This window comes from Balaenoptera borealis (assembly GCF_965194805.1).
Source record: "Balaenoptera borealis genome assembly, chromosome: 7".
Taxonomy (NCBI): Eukaryota; Metazoa; Chordata; class Mammalia; order Artiodactyla; family Balaenopteridae; genus Balaenoptera; species Balaenoptera borealis.
The window spans coordinates 74,374,310-74,389,701 of record NC_138864.1 but is presented as its reverse complement, the minus strand read 5'-3'; the positions used below and the strand labels follow the sequence as shown (position 1 = coordinate 74,389,701).

Here is a 15,392-nt window from a genome sequence, read left to right as displayed (position 1 = left end):
TATACCTTCGATGATGGCCTAAAAAGCCAAGTTATAATTTAGAATCCTCAGAGTGCTTGGAATTCTTGTGTAGAATGTAGCAGTGTGGAGGGAAACACCCTTCCCTAGCCCTTCCTCCCTCCAACTCCCTCTGGCACAGCAAGGGGGCCTCAAAAAACAGGCAGGAACATCCCAGACCAGCCCACATGTCCAAGTTCTGTCAATAGTACCCCTTTTCCTTACCCCTAAACAGCTGTCCCTTGGCCAAATCTTAGGCCAGGGGGTGCTAATACTAGTAGTAAGGTTCACCCTTGGGAAGAAGTACCTGAGGAAGATGCCTGCCCATCCCTGGGAGCAGGTCAGGGCCAACTGGACAAGGAATTCTGGGGGCTTAGCCACCTGGGCACTTGTCTGGGAAGGCATGTCTCTTTGGCCCCTCAGATTTGAGTTGAGCTGAACAAGAGAGCTGACCCCTCTAACATGTAGGTCCCTAGGCAGCAGTGTTTCTTACTCAGATTTAGATCTAAGACATTCTCAACTGCCTGTTAGAAATGTTTGAGGTTTTAAAGAGCCATTTTGAAAATAAACAAGTGCTTTAAAATAGCATTGAAATACACCCCCCCCCCACACACACACAGACAATCATCACATCCCTGATGCTTTGAAAATGGAGGAAGCAGTATTATTAAGTCAGAAAATGAGAATAATGTAAACCTTCAGAGACTCCTAAGCAGGACCAGCTTCTGGGAGTGTGACCTACGCAGTCACACAGGGCCTCTGAGCTCAGAAAGGTCCCACATTTGGTTTCATGTTCACCTGTCACCTTAAAATTTTTTAACACTTTGAACAAGAGGCCTCACATTTCCATTTCGCACTGGGCCCTGCAAATCACGTAGCCAGTCCTGTTCTCAAGGGCCATTCACTCAGCAAGAGGGTTTCCTATGAAACTTGCGCACTGTTTTCCCTTTGAAAAAAAAGTCAATAGAGCCAGCATTTCACTTTCGATTATTTCACTTTCCCCTATAGGCCTGGACAAAAACATAAGGGCAGAGGGGGAAATGGTTTTAAAGGGCACTGGAGTATTTGAAAACCCTGACAAAGGTTCCATTAGAGGGTTCAATTTGGTTCTTGTTATTCTGGAATTGCCTCACCCACTTCCTGCCTAATCCCTGATTAAATGCCACCATTTCACCCAGGTGTCATCTGGTCCTTTCTTTTGCCCCTAACCCTATCTCTTTTGATTATGGAGGTTTGCTTTTTCTTTGTGATTTTTTTTTTCAATTCCTCTCTACTTTTTAGATTAAAGTTTGGAGTAGTAATATTATTAAAGCATAATGTCAGGCAGAGATAGGAAGCTCTCCAGAATATCTTTATTAATCCAGGGCAAGTCCATTTTGAAAGAAAGAAAGAGAAAGGAGATTTATAAAGGGCAAGGGCTGGCCTTGGCAGATCCTCACAGCAGGGGCAGAGCCTGACACACTGCAGAAAGGTCTGAAAGGAAACAGACGAAAACTGTCCTCGGCATCAAATCCCCCAATGACTGACACTCCCTTAGCTTCCTCCTCCTTCCACTAGCCCCAGCCCTCTATCTCATGAACCCTGACTTTGAGTTTCTTAACTCACTATCTATTCTGCAGACTTTCTCCTACAAATCTCCAAACTCCCCCTCAGCCATTAAACAAGGAAAAGCCCCCAAACCCAGCCTTCTTCAGACATGCACGGCACCCAGGGAAATGGGGCAACTGTATAGGTGACGATGAAGGGCTGCCAGCTACCAGCTCAGCAACACAGAGGTTAGGAGCAGCCTTCAGGCTCTTAGCAAGCTGCCAGTCTCCCTCTTTAAGGTAAAACATGGAAGCCCAGCCTGACTGACTTCAAATGCAGAAGCCTGGGGAAAAGCTGGCTCTTCCCTTCTCTGCCTCACACTGTGTGCACACCTATTTTCTCTCTGGGTTATTCTAAAAGGACCACAGGGACTTGGGGTTCAGGACAGAGGTGCAATCAAGGCTGAAACAGGGATGGCCCAGAAACAGAACTGGGCTTTCTTGACGATGGGGACAGACAAGGCCACCCCTCCATGCATTCACCCTAAAGCTCCCTCTGGGGCTCATCTCTCCAAGGAAATCAGCCACAGGACAGAGGTACAGAAATGATAAGAATTTTCTGCAATGCTCTAAAAAAACACTCAGGTCATCCTCCTTCTTGGATTTCTAAAAGGTTTGTGTATGATTTTCGAGTTTCATTTACTGGATTTGTTTCTAGGAGAGATTCTGAACATTAAAAACTGATAAGGGGGTGGGCACAGACCCATCAGAGCAGGCCCTATCTTTGCAGCTGGGAGTCGTGGGGACAGAGGGGGAATGGGTGGGCAGGTTCTACTCAAGAGACTTGAGGCAGCAGCCATTTACCACCCAATGGGGAAATATTCAATATTTAAAGTGGGACCTATCACACCAGTGCTTACCAGCTGAATACTAGCTCTATTAACAAGTTTTCCTTGGCTCAAATAAATGTGGAGTCAGATATGTCTGGGTTGGAATCCTTGATCTTTCACTACCAGATGTAGTAGTGAGCTTAGGTAAGTTATTTAACTCCTTGGACCTCAGCTTCCACATTGGTAAAACTGGAATAACTCACCTGTTAGTTTATATGAGACAATATATGTAAAGTGCCTCTCAACTCAAATTTTGCTCACATAGAATTCAAGATCATGTTCCTAGAGAGTGTGGCATAGGAAAAGAACAATAGATGTGACTAACGTTTAATGGCATATATTAAGTGGCTAGTGTGTGCCAGGCCCTGTGCTGGTGCAACACACCTGCTAGCCAATTCATCCTTACCAAGACCCTGTAAATTGGGAATTTCTATCTTCATCAAGGTCCTTTTTTGTTGCAAATAATAACAATAGCTAATATTTACTGAGTGCTAACTAGAACCCTATAAGGAGTTATTGTTACTGACCTCGTTTTGCAAATGGGGAAACTGTGATTCAGAAAGAGTAATTAATGTGAACAGTAATTGAACTGATGTGTACAGGTTGTGAGGGTTACCACTGGAGTCAGACACCTTGGCTTAAATCCCAGCCCCAGAGAAGTTACCAAGCCTCTTAGGCCTCAGTTTCCTCATGTGTAAAAAGAATTAAAAGGGTTTTGAATTACCCGGTGTCCTGGCAGGAAACAAATGGCACACTCAAACAGGGAAAGTGAGGATGGTATACAGAGCCATGGGCAGGATTAAGGGAAAAGTACAAGGGATGATGGAGCACATGATTGGGGGGTGGGAAAGTGCTAGCAATGGCCTTAACCAACCTAGACCTAAAGACCCAGAGGAGAGAGTGGGCAGGAACTCAGTGAGAGCTGAGGCTGGAGCTAATGCTGGAGCTAGAGCTGTTGGAGAGGCCACAGATCGACAGTAAAGGAACACAACCACTGCTAACCTGTAGCCTGGCAGGGAGAAAGCCAAGAGAATAGACACCCTAACTTCACTCTCCTCCTGCACTCTGTCCTCCTGCCACTACCTCTCATCATTGACCCAACCCAACTGGAAGCTACAGGACAAAGAAGTCAACTGATGCACATGAATGGTTACAGACAGGGTGGAGGAAAGTGGAGAGTGAATCTGGAGGGGTAAAGGGAATATCTAGCCTGGCTATCTTATACTACATACCCAGAATTGGTATTGTATTAGTTAGGGTTCTCCAGAGAAACAGAACCAACAAGGGGTGGGGGGAGACAGAGAGACAGAGAGAGAGAGAGAGAGATTTGTAAGGAATTGTCTCGTGATCATCAGGGCTGTCAAGTGTAAAATTTGTACGGCAGGCCAGCAGGCTGGAAATTTTGGCAAGAGTTGATGTTGCAGTCTTGAGTGCAAATTCTACAGAACAGCAGGCTGGAAATTCAGGCAGGGTTTCCATGTTGCAATCGTGAGGAGAATTCCTTCTTCTTAAGAAAAACTCAGTGTTTGCTCTTTAGGCTTTCAGCTGACTGGATGTGGCCCATACACATTATGGAGAGTGATCTACTTTACTCAAAGTCTACAGATTTAAATGTTAATCTCATCTAAAAAATACCTTCACAGCAACATCTAGACTGGTATTTGACCAAACCACTGGGTACCATAGCCTAGGCAAGTTGGCACTTAATCTTAACTATCATAGGTATCTACAATTATTAAACCTTTTAGGACATCTCTTTTCTTATCTACATCTGAAGTAGGTGGTACAAGCTCCCTTATAGTTCCCAAATACCACAGCAAACTAATGACTTCCTGATCATCACTTCCAAAAGAGGTGCAGGGAAGAAGTCTGTGCTAGGCTGTTAGATCCTTACATTCAGGACAAGGGAGGTGTGGCCAATTCAGCCCAAGTTTCTGGGGTAGCACTTCCCAAATAACTGTGAAAGGGAAATTGTTCCAGAAGGTTAAGAGGTGGTTCAGGAAAAAAAATCTTCCCCTGAACAAATGTAGTTGTTTATTCAAGCACTAAACAATCTTAAGTAGGTATCTTATTTACTGGGGAGACTTCCCAGAACCTCTACTGTGTTGATGAACATTGTAAATCTCCAGATGGGGTTTTAGGTTGCTGTTTCCTGAGTTTATGTGACCATTGATCACTATGCCCTCCAAGCATGTGTAAACATCTTGAAGAGCCATGATTGCAAGGAATGAGATTTGGGAATGTGGTTCTAGGCCCACCCTGAGAGCTCTTCTAATAAGACTGCTGGTTTGCTCTCTGCTTTCCTGCCACTCCCTTATAGTGAGAGAGAATCCTAGGGGAAATGAGGATAAGCTAGTTCTTGGGGGACCCAGGTCCAGGACCAGCTACCTAATTTGTAGGGCCCAGTGCAAAATGAAAATATGGGGTCTCTTGTTAAAAAATTATTAAGACTTTCAAGACCTTGATAACAGAGCATTAAATCAACTGTGGTGCACTTCTGAGAAAGATGGGGCTCTGTGCAACTGTACAGGTTATACATCCATGAAGCTGACCCTGCTCTGGTCATTCACTTATCTAATAAATTTAACACGTGCCTACTATGAGTCACATTTTCTTGTCCTGAAAATCTTGCAGAATAAAAGAAGAAAGTTCCTTGGACAGACCCTAGGGCAAACCAGTTCTCCAGTTTTCCTCAGGCCCAACCAGTGAGTCACCCACGACCTACACATCCTTGTCACGTGGTCTCAGGCAACAGACCGAAAGCAAATCAGAAGAAGGGCACTGGTTTGGGTTGAGGTTGGGTTCTCCAGGAAGCAAACTTCCTGAGACAGAGCTTAGTATGCAGGATGTTTAATAGGGAGTGCCCTTGGCATTAACATCTGTGGAAAGGAGGGGAGGAAAGCGGGACTGGGCAGAAGGAGAAGTTGGGCTGCAATACAGACTGAACAACAGCCGCAGCCTACTTCCTAGGGAAGCTCTAGAGCTAGAATGGCCCTTCAGTATTGTCCTGAGATTGGACATTGTCCTGAGATGGCCAGCCTTTATACTCCTTCATGGATCGGCAGCTAGATGGGGCAGCCATAGAAAGGGGCCTGACCTTGGCCGAGGTGTCTTCACAGCTGAGGCAAACCCTATGGTGGGGGGCAGGGGCTGTGACAGCTGAGGCTGTCCACCAACATTACTTCCAGCTGCTGGAACAAGAAGGCCTTTCTTAAAGATATGTCAGGTGGGGGTTAGTGGCTGTGGAGAGGCCATTCAGGAGTATTGCGTTGCCCACCTGAGCACGGATGTGGAGGACAGACCAGAGGGCAGACAGCAGAAGCAAGAAGAACTCCAATCCTGCAGCCTGTGGAACAAAAACCACATTCACAGAAAGACAGACAAGATGAAAAGGCAGAGGGCTATATACCAGATGAAGGAACAAGAAAAAACCCCAGAAAAACAACTAAATGAAGTGGAGATAGGCAACCTTCCAGAAAAAGAATTCAGAATAATGATAGTGAAGATGATCCAGGACCTCGGAAAAAGAATGGAGGCAAAGATCGAGAAGATGCAAGAAATGTTTCACAAAGACCTAGAAGAATTAAAGAACAAACAAACAGAGATGAAAAATACAATAACTGAAATGAAAAGTACACTAGAAGGAATCAATAGCAGAATAACTGAGGCAGAAGAACGGATAAGTGACCTGGAAGACACAATGGTGGAATTCACTGCTGCAGAACAGAATAAAGAAAAAAGAATGAAAAAAAATGAAGACAGCCTAAGAGACCTCTGGGACACCATTAAACACAACAACATTCACATTATAGGGTCCCAGAAGGAGAAGAGAGAGAGAAAGGACCTGAGAAAATATTTGAAGAGATTATGGTCGAAAACTTCCCGAACATGGGAAAGGAAATAGCCACCCAAGTCCAGGAAGTGCAGTGAGTCCCATACAGGATAAACCCAAGGAGAAACACTCCGAGACACATAGTAATCAAATTAGCAAAAATTAAAGACAAAGAAAAATTATTGAAGGCAGCAAGGGAAAAACGATCAATAGCATACAAGGGAACTCCCATAAGGTTAACAACTGATTTCTCAGCAGAAACTCTACAAGCCAGAAGGGAGTGGCATAATACACTTAAAGTGATGAAAGGGAAGAAACTACAACCAAGATTACTCTACCAGGCAAGGATCTCATTCAGATTCGATGGAGAAATCAAAAGCTTTACAGACAAGCAAAAGCTAAGAGAATGCAGTACCACCAAACCAGCTCTACAACACATGCTAAAGGAACTTCTCTAAGTGGGAAACACCAGAGTAGAAAAGGACCTACAAAAACAAACCCAAAACAATTAAGAAAATGGTCATAGGAACATACATATCGATAATTACCTTAAACGTGAATGGATTAAATGCTGCAACCAAAAGACGCAGGCTTGCTGAATAGATACAAAAACAAGACCCATATATATGCTGTCTACAAGAGACCCACTTCAGACCTAGGGACACATACAGACTGAAAGTGAGAGGATGGAAAAAGATATTCCATGCAAATGGAAATCAAAAGAAGGCTGGAGTAGCTATACTCATATCAGATAAAATAGACTTTAAAATAAAGAATGTTACAAGAGACAAGGAAGGACACTACATAATGATCAAGGGATCAATCCAAGAAGAAGATATAACAATTATAAATATATATGCACCCAACATAGGATCACCGCAATACATAAGGCAACTGCTAACAGCTATAAAAGAGGAAATTGACAGTAACACAATAATAGTGGGGAACTTTAACACCTCACTTACACCAATGGACAGATCATCCAAAATGAAAATAAATAAGGAAACACAAGCTTTATATGACACAATAGGCCAGATAGATTTAATTGATATTTATAGGACATTCCATCCAAAAACAGCAGATTACACTTTCTTCTCAAGTGTGCACGGAACATTCTCCAGGACAGATCACACCTTTGTCACAAATCAAGCCTCAGTAAATTTAAGAGAATGGAAATCATATCAAGCATCTTTTCTGACCACAACGCTATGAGATTAGAAATGAATTACAGGGGAAAAAGCGTAAAAAACACAAACACATGGAGGCTAAACAATACGTTACTAAATAACCAAGAGATCACTGAAGAAATCAAAGGGGAAATCAAAAAATACCTAGAGACAAATAACAATGAAAACATGACGATCCAAAACCTATGGGATGCAGCAAAAGCAGTTCTAAGAGGGAAGTTTATAGCTATACAAGCCTACCTCAAGAAAGAAGAAAAATCTCAAATAAACAATCTAACCTTACACCTAAAGGAACTAGAGAAAGAAGACCAAACAAAACCCAAAGTTAGCAGAAGGAAAGAAATCATAAAGATCAGAGCAGAAATAAATGAAATAGAAACAAAGAAAACAATAGCAAAGATCAATAAAACTAAAAGCTGGTTCTTTGAGAAGATAAACAAAATTGATAAACCATTAGCCAGACTCATCAAGAAAAAGAGGGAGAGGACTCAAATCAGTAAAATTAGAAATGAAACAGGAGAAGTTACAACAGACAGCGCAGAAATACAACGCATCCTAGGAGACTACCACAAGCAACTCTATGCCAATAAAATGGACCACCTGGAAGAAATGGACAAGTTCTTAGAAATGTATAACCTTCCAAGACTGAACCAGGAAGAAATAGAAAATATGAACAGACCAATCACAAGTAATGAAATTGAAACTGTGATTAAAAATCTTCCAACAAACAAAAGTCCAGGACCAGATGGCTTCACAGGCAAATTCTATCAAACATTTAGACAAGAGCTAACACCCATCCTTCTCAAACTCTTCCAAAAAATTGCAGAGGAAGGAACACTCCCAAACTCATTCTATGAGGCCACCAGCACCCTGATACCAAGACCAGACAAAGATACTACAAAAAAAGAAAATTACAGACCAATATCACTGATGAATATAGATGCAAAAATCCTCAACAAAATACTAGCAAACAGAATCCAACAACACAGTAAAAGGATCATACACCACGATCAAGTGGGATTTATCCCAGGAATGCAAGGATTCTTCAATATACACAAATCAATCAATGTGATACAGCATATCAACAAATTGAAGAATAAAAACCATATGATCATCTCAATAGATGCAGAAAAAGCTTTTGACAAAATTCAACACCCATTTATGATAAAAACTCTCCAGAAACTGGGCAAAGAGGGAACCTACCTCAACATAATAAAGGCCATATATGACAAACCCACAGCAAACATCATTCTCAATGGTGAAAAACTGGAACCATTTCCTCTAAGATCAGGAATGAGACAAGAATGTCCACTCTCACCACTATTATTCAACATAGTTTTGGAAGTCCTAGCCACAGCAATCAGAAAAGAAAAAGAAATAACAGGAATACAAATTGGAAAAGAAGAAGTAAAACTGTCACTGTTTGCAGATGACATGATACTATACATAGAGAATCCTAAAAATGCCACCAGAAAACTACTAGAGCTAATCAATGAATTTGGTAAAGTTGCAGGATACAAAATGAATGCACAGAAATCTCTTGCATTCCTATACACTAATGATGAAAAATCTGAAAGAGGAATTATGGAAACACTCCCCATTTACCATTGCAACAAAAAGAATAAAATACCTAGGAATAAACCTACCTAGGGAGACAAAAGAACTGTATGCAGAAAACTATAAGACACTGATGAAAGGAATTAAAGATGATACCAACAGATGGAGAGATATACCATGTTCTTGGATTGGAAGAAACAATATTGTGAAAATGACTATACTACCCAAAGCAATGTACCGATTCAATGCAATCCCTATCAAATTACCAATGGCATTTTATACAGAACTAGAACGAAAAATCTTAAAATTTGTATGGAGACACAAAAGACCCCGAATAGCCAAAGCAGTCTTGAGGGAAAAAAATGGAGCTGGAGGAATCAGACTCCCTGACTTCAGACTACACTACAAAGCTACAGTAATCAAGACAATATGGTACTGGCACAAAAACAGAAACATAGATAAATGGAACAAGACAGAAAGCCCAGAGATAAACCCACGCACCTATGGTCAACTAATCTATGACAAAGTAGGCAAAGACATACAATGGAGAAAAGACAGTCTCTTCAATAAGTGGTGCTGGGAAATCAGGACAGCTACATGTAAAAGAATGAAATTAGAACACTCCTTAACACCATACACAAAAATAAACTCAAAATGGATTCGAGATCTAAACGTAAGACCGGACACTATAAAACTCTTAGAGGAAAATATAGGAAGAACACTCTTTGACATAAATCACAGCAAGATCTTTTCTGATCCACCTCCTAGAGTAATGGAAATAAAAATAAAAATAACAAATGGGACCTAATGAAACTTCAAAGCTTTTGCACAGCAAAGGAAACCATAAACAAGACGAAAAGACAACCCTCAGAATGGGAGAAAATATTTGCAAACGAATCAATGGACAAAGGATTAATCTGCAAAATATATAAACAGCTCTTGCAGCTCAATATTAAAGAAACAAAAAACTTATTCCAAAATTGGGCAGAAGACCTAGACATTTCTCCAAGGAAGACATACAGATGGCCAAGAAGCACATGAAAAGCTGCTCAACATCACTAATTATTAGAGAAATGCAAATCAAAACTACAATGAGGTATCACCTCACACCAGTTAGAATAGGCATCATCAGAAAATCTACAAACAACAAATGCTATAGAGGGTGTGGAGAAAAGGGAACCCTCTTGCACTGTTGCTGGGAATGTAAATTGATACAGCCACTATGGAGAACAGTATGGAGGTTCCTTAAAAAATTAAAAATAGAATTGCCATATGATCTAGCAATCCCACTACTGGGCATATACCCAGATAAAACCATAATTCAAAAAGACACATGCACCCCAATGTTCATTGCAGCACTATTTACGATAGCCAGGTCATGGAAGCAACCTAAATGCCCATCGAAAGATGAATGGATAAAGAAGATGTGGTACATATACACAATGGAATATTACTCAGCCATAAAAAGGAACGAAATTGAGTCATTTGTTGAGACGTGGATGGACCTAGAGACTGTCATACAGAGTGAAGTAAGTCAGAAAGAGAAAAACAAATATCGTATATTAACGCATATATGTGGAACCTAGAAAAATGGTACAGATGAACCGGTTTGCAGGGCAGAAGTTGAGACACAGATGTAGAGAACAAACGTATGGACACCAAGGGGGGAATTCCGCAGTGGGGTGGGGATGGTGGTGTGCTGAATTGGGCGATTGGGATTGACATGTATACACTGATGTGTATAAAATTGATGACTGATAAGAACCTGCAGTATAAAAAAACAAAAAAAAAAACAAAAAAAAAGGAGGACAACCCTCAAAACTGGTTCTTCTCCAACACTTTTCAGAAAAAAAAAAAAAAAAAGATCAGTCAGGTGGCTGCATCAGTGTCCACTCCAGTGTTTATGTGGGACTCCTCTGAGATTGAAGAGTTCAGGATTGGCCTTTTTAATGTCACTGGGTATGAATTTCATAGTCACAAACTTGGGCATGCAAAAATGTCACTTTTGTTATATCTACAACTAGAGTGACCAATCATCTTGGTTTGCCCAAGACTTTCCAGGTTTTTGCAGTGAAAGTTCCACATCCGAGGACAAACTGGAACAGTGGGTCACCCTATCTCAACTCAGTTTAACCTTTTTGATTTTAAATTCAGAGCTCTCATTCCCAATTGAAAGAAGAAATTTGAATCTGGGATTTCCTCATTCCACCGGGAAATTTTATTGACAGTTACTAGCTTAAAACAGTCCTTTCAGGAGTTTTCATTTTCCCAAAGTTCTTTCACTCTCCTCCTTCCTGGGACTTTCTAAACCCCCAGGGGTGTGGGCAACCACCATGATAAGCCTTTGGGGCTGATTTTAGCCTTTGTGGTCTCAATCCTCTGCAGGCCTCCTGTTCCAGGTAGAACTCACCCATGGTTCCTGGGTGCCTTTGGTTCTGTCTTCTTTGCTCTTTGTGTGTGTGTGTGTGTGTGTGTGTGTGTGTGTGTGTGTGTGTGTGTGAGAGAGAGAGAGAGAGAGAGAGAAAGAGAGAGATATGTCAGCAATTCTGTAAAAACTTCTAGATCTATACAGCTGTGCCCTCTGAAGCCTCCTCATACTAACCCCCAGGATCATCATCTTTTTACTCGCACTCAGTGCTTATAAATCATTTAGTGATGCACAAATTAAATAACTCACAGAATTTTTTTTTTAATTTTTTAAGGGAATCTTTAAAAATTAATTAATTTATTTATTTCATTTTTGGCTGAGTTGGGTCTTCACTGCTGCAATGTGGCTTTCTCTAGTTGCAGCGAGCGGGGGCCACTCTTGGTTGCAGTGCACGGGCTTCTCATTGCGGTGGCTTCTCTTGCTGCAGAGCACGGGCTCAAGGCGTGTGGGCCTCAGTAGCTGTGGCACACGGGCTCAGCAGTTGTGGCTCACAGGCTCAGTGGTTGTGGTCCACGGGCCTAGTTGCTCCGCGGCATGTGGGATCCTCCCGGACCAGGGCTTGAACCCATGTCCCCTGCATTGGCAGGCGGATTCTTAACCACTGCGCCACCAGGGAGGTCCCATAACAGAATGTTATTAAAGTGGATCCTGATTATATCCTATTACAACAAATATCATAGAATTAATTTTTGTCCCCAAAGAAGTGCTGAGCCCCCAGATTATAACTCATTTATTTAGGTAATATTTGATACCAAAAATTCCAGCCAAGCAGAATAATTTTGATGGTTCTTTTATCAAAATATCAGGCTCTGCTTTAAATTTTCACTTATCCATTCATTCAACAAACATTTATTGAGCACTTCTAGGCATCAAGAACTGTTCTCCATGATAGAGATTCAAAAGTGCACAACATAAACAAGATTTCAGCTGTCAATGAGGCTTATCTCTTAGCTACGAGGAGATGACACATGTACCTAAACATGTGTAATAAAGACAGTTAAAACAGGCAGATGTAATAGAGCATGACAGGGTGGATCCAAGTTATAATGCATGGTCAGGGAGACTACTCTGAGAAGTTGATGTTTGGGCTGAGATCTGAATGACGAAAAATAGGCAGCCTTGCTAAGGTCGGGGGAAGAGTCGTCTGGACAGAGAGACAGCCAGACAGCCAGTGCAGAGGCCCCAAGGCAAGAATGTTTGTCATTTTCAGGAACCAAAAAGTTGGCTAGTGTGGCTGAAGCATAGTGGATATGGTGGAGATTGTCTGAAATGAGGTCAAAGAATTAATCAGGAGCCAGACCATGGAGACTTCTATCCAGAGTAAGGAGCCCGGGATTCATTCCAAGTGTGTTTGTAAGTCATTGGATGGCTTCAATAAGGGAAATGACATAATCTAATTTACATTTTTAAAAGATCTCTCTGGCTGCTTTTTAAAGAGTGGTATCAGATGGGGTGGGAAGAAAGGATAATAGAGAAAAAGCCAGAACACGTGTTAGGAGGCTAGCTCAGAGACATCCGGAAAAGAAGAGCAGCGATCACTAGGAACCTGCGTTAGACTCCTTGCTGCATCACTTCATTTTTTTAAAAATAAATGTAAGTATGGTGATTTAGACTAAGGTAGTGACGGTGGAGGAGAGAAGAAGATGGCTTTAGGATATAAAAGAGTTGGAGACAGAATCAAAATGACTTGCTAATGGATAGATTATAAAAGATGAGAAATCAAGATATCAAGGCTAATACCTAGATTTTTGGCCTAAGCATGTGTACGGATGGTGATGTCCATGGCATAATTTGATGAAAAATTCCATGGACAAGCATCTTTAATAAGGAATCATGAGTTCTGTTTCAGCCACACTAGGTAAGAAATGCCATTTGACATTGTCATGGTGTCTGTGGGTGTCTGACCGGTTTTTAAATATTTCCACATCAACAGTATGCTACAAACATGTGTGAATTTGTGTGTATGCACAGTATGCTATAACATGCATTAATTTAAGCTACACTCTAGGTTAGTTGTCCTAATTGAGAATTTGACCTTCCAGGGTGTTTGAATAACATTATATTAAAAATATCTACTCTCCAGATGTCACCACTATGAGTGCTTCAGCTATCATTATTTCTCACCAACCCCAAATCTTTGGCTAATTAGCATAATGAATGTTATTAATGGGGTTTTTTTATTGGTGAAATTGGTGGAAATTGATGAAATCAGTGAAAATAAATATATACTCATTGGTTCAAATGTTCTAGAGACACTATCTAGACTTTCATGAACAGGATATGATACTCTAGAGTCTATTGTAGCCTGTACTCTTGTGAATAGAGCCTGAGTCTTGATCTCTTAATGGTGCTGTGTTCAACCATTGGTTCTGAGGATTCTGGATGTCAATGCCAACTATAAGGGTAAAGATCCTTTATCCAGCATATTGTTGCATCTGACTTAAATGAGCATTTCATGAAAGTGCAGTTGAATCACCTGAAAGGACAGAGAGCTGCAACTTCATCAAAATTTTTAAAGAACAGCTTAGATCCAGAACAAAACGGGAATGTCTGCTGTAACCACTTCTATTCAACATTGTACTGGAGATTCTAGCCAGGGAAATTAGGCAAGAAAATGGAATAAAGCATATCCAGATTGAAAAGCAGGAAGTAAAACTATCTCTATTTGCAGATGACACAATGTTGCATATAGAAAATCCTAAGGAAACCATTAAAAAAAAAACTATTAGAACTAATAAACGAGTTCAGCAAGTTTGTAGAATACAAGATCAATATACAAAAGCAATTGTATTTTTATTTACTTGCAGTGAACAATCCAAGAACAAAATTAAGAAAACAATTCAATTTACAATAATATCAAAAAGAATAAAATACTTAGGAATAAATTTAACAGTAGAATTCAAAACTTACAGTCCAAAAACTCCAAAATTCTGTTGAAAGAAATGAAAGAACACCTAAATAAATGGAAAGACAACCCATGTCATGGATCAGAAGACTTAATATTGTTGAGATGGCAATACTCCCCAAACTGATCTGCAAATTTAATGTGATGCCTATCAAAATCCCAACTGATGTCTGACCCTAAAATTGATATTGAAATCCAAGAGTCCCAGAATAGCCCAAACAATCTTGGAAATTAAGACCAAAGCTAGAAAACAAACTCACACTTTCTGATTTGGGGAAGAGGGAAGAGTATTGACAGGGGGCATGGAATACCCCTTCTACACTTGTGGTCATGGATTTTAAGTGATTCCAGTCAAAGTGGCTGTGTGTTTACACAAACACATCCAGGCAAGAAGGGTGAGGAAGTAAAGGGTGTTTGTATAAGGGAGTGTTAAAGGTAGTTGGGATAAGAACGAACAAAAAAACGATGGACATGATTAGCAAATAGTTCACAGGTAAATATTTGACTTTCCTTTATCTACTAAATCTTGTCCCTATGCTTTTTTGGAGGTCGATATTAGAAAAAGAATCATCCATATCACTCATTAATCCAGGCTGGATATAACGGCATCTCCAACAATAATCCTTCTCTCTCTCTCACCTTTCATTCTTTACCTTGTTCCACTCTCAGGTAGGGATTTTATATATGTAACATCTTCTAATCACAGAGTGTTTTGCCCAGTGCTGCTACCAGATGTGGTTCTTTTTAACAGTGTACACTTTCACTGCCATATGTCAGACATGAGTCCTATCCAAGTCTTATTGTCCCCTCCAAAAAGCAATCTCAGTCTCTGTGTTTATATGTCAAAGTCACACTCTTTGGAAGCCACACTCTGGACACCTGGTGGATAGGTGAATATTGTGCTTGACTTCCCCACCTCCTGATTTCTTCTCAGCATTACAGGGGCCCTCGTTCTTCATTGTTTTCCTAGGACAAAATGGGTTTTCCACAGTATCTAAATTTATCTTGTTTATTTTTTCTTTCTCTCCAAATTCCCATTTCAGTTTCCATCAATTTCAGTTTCCAACTTC

At 40.8% G+C, this 15,392-nt stretch overlaps 1 protein-coding gene across 2 annotated transcripts in view; it reads right to left on the bottom strand.

The window, feature by feature from the left end:
• The window catches only part of LOC309631734 (uncharacterized protein), a 492,832-nt gene that overhangs the window by 280,683 nt on the left and 196,757 nt on the right, over positions 1-15,392 (bottom strand). The gene's annotated exons all lie outside the window — the stretch shown is intronic.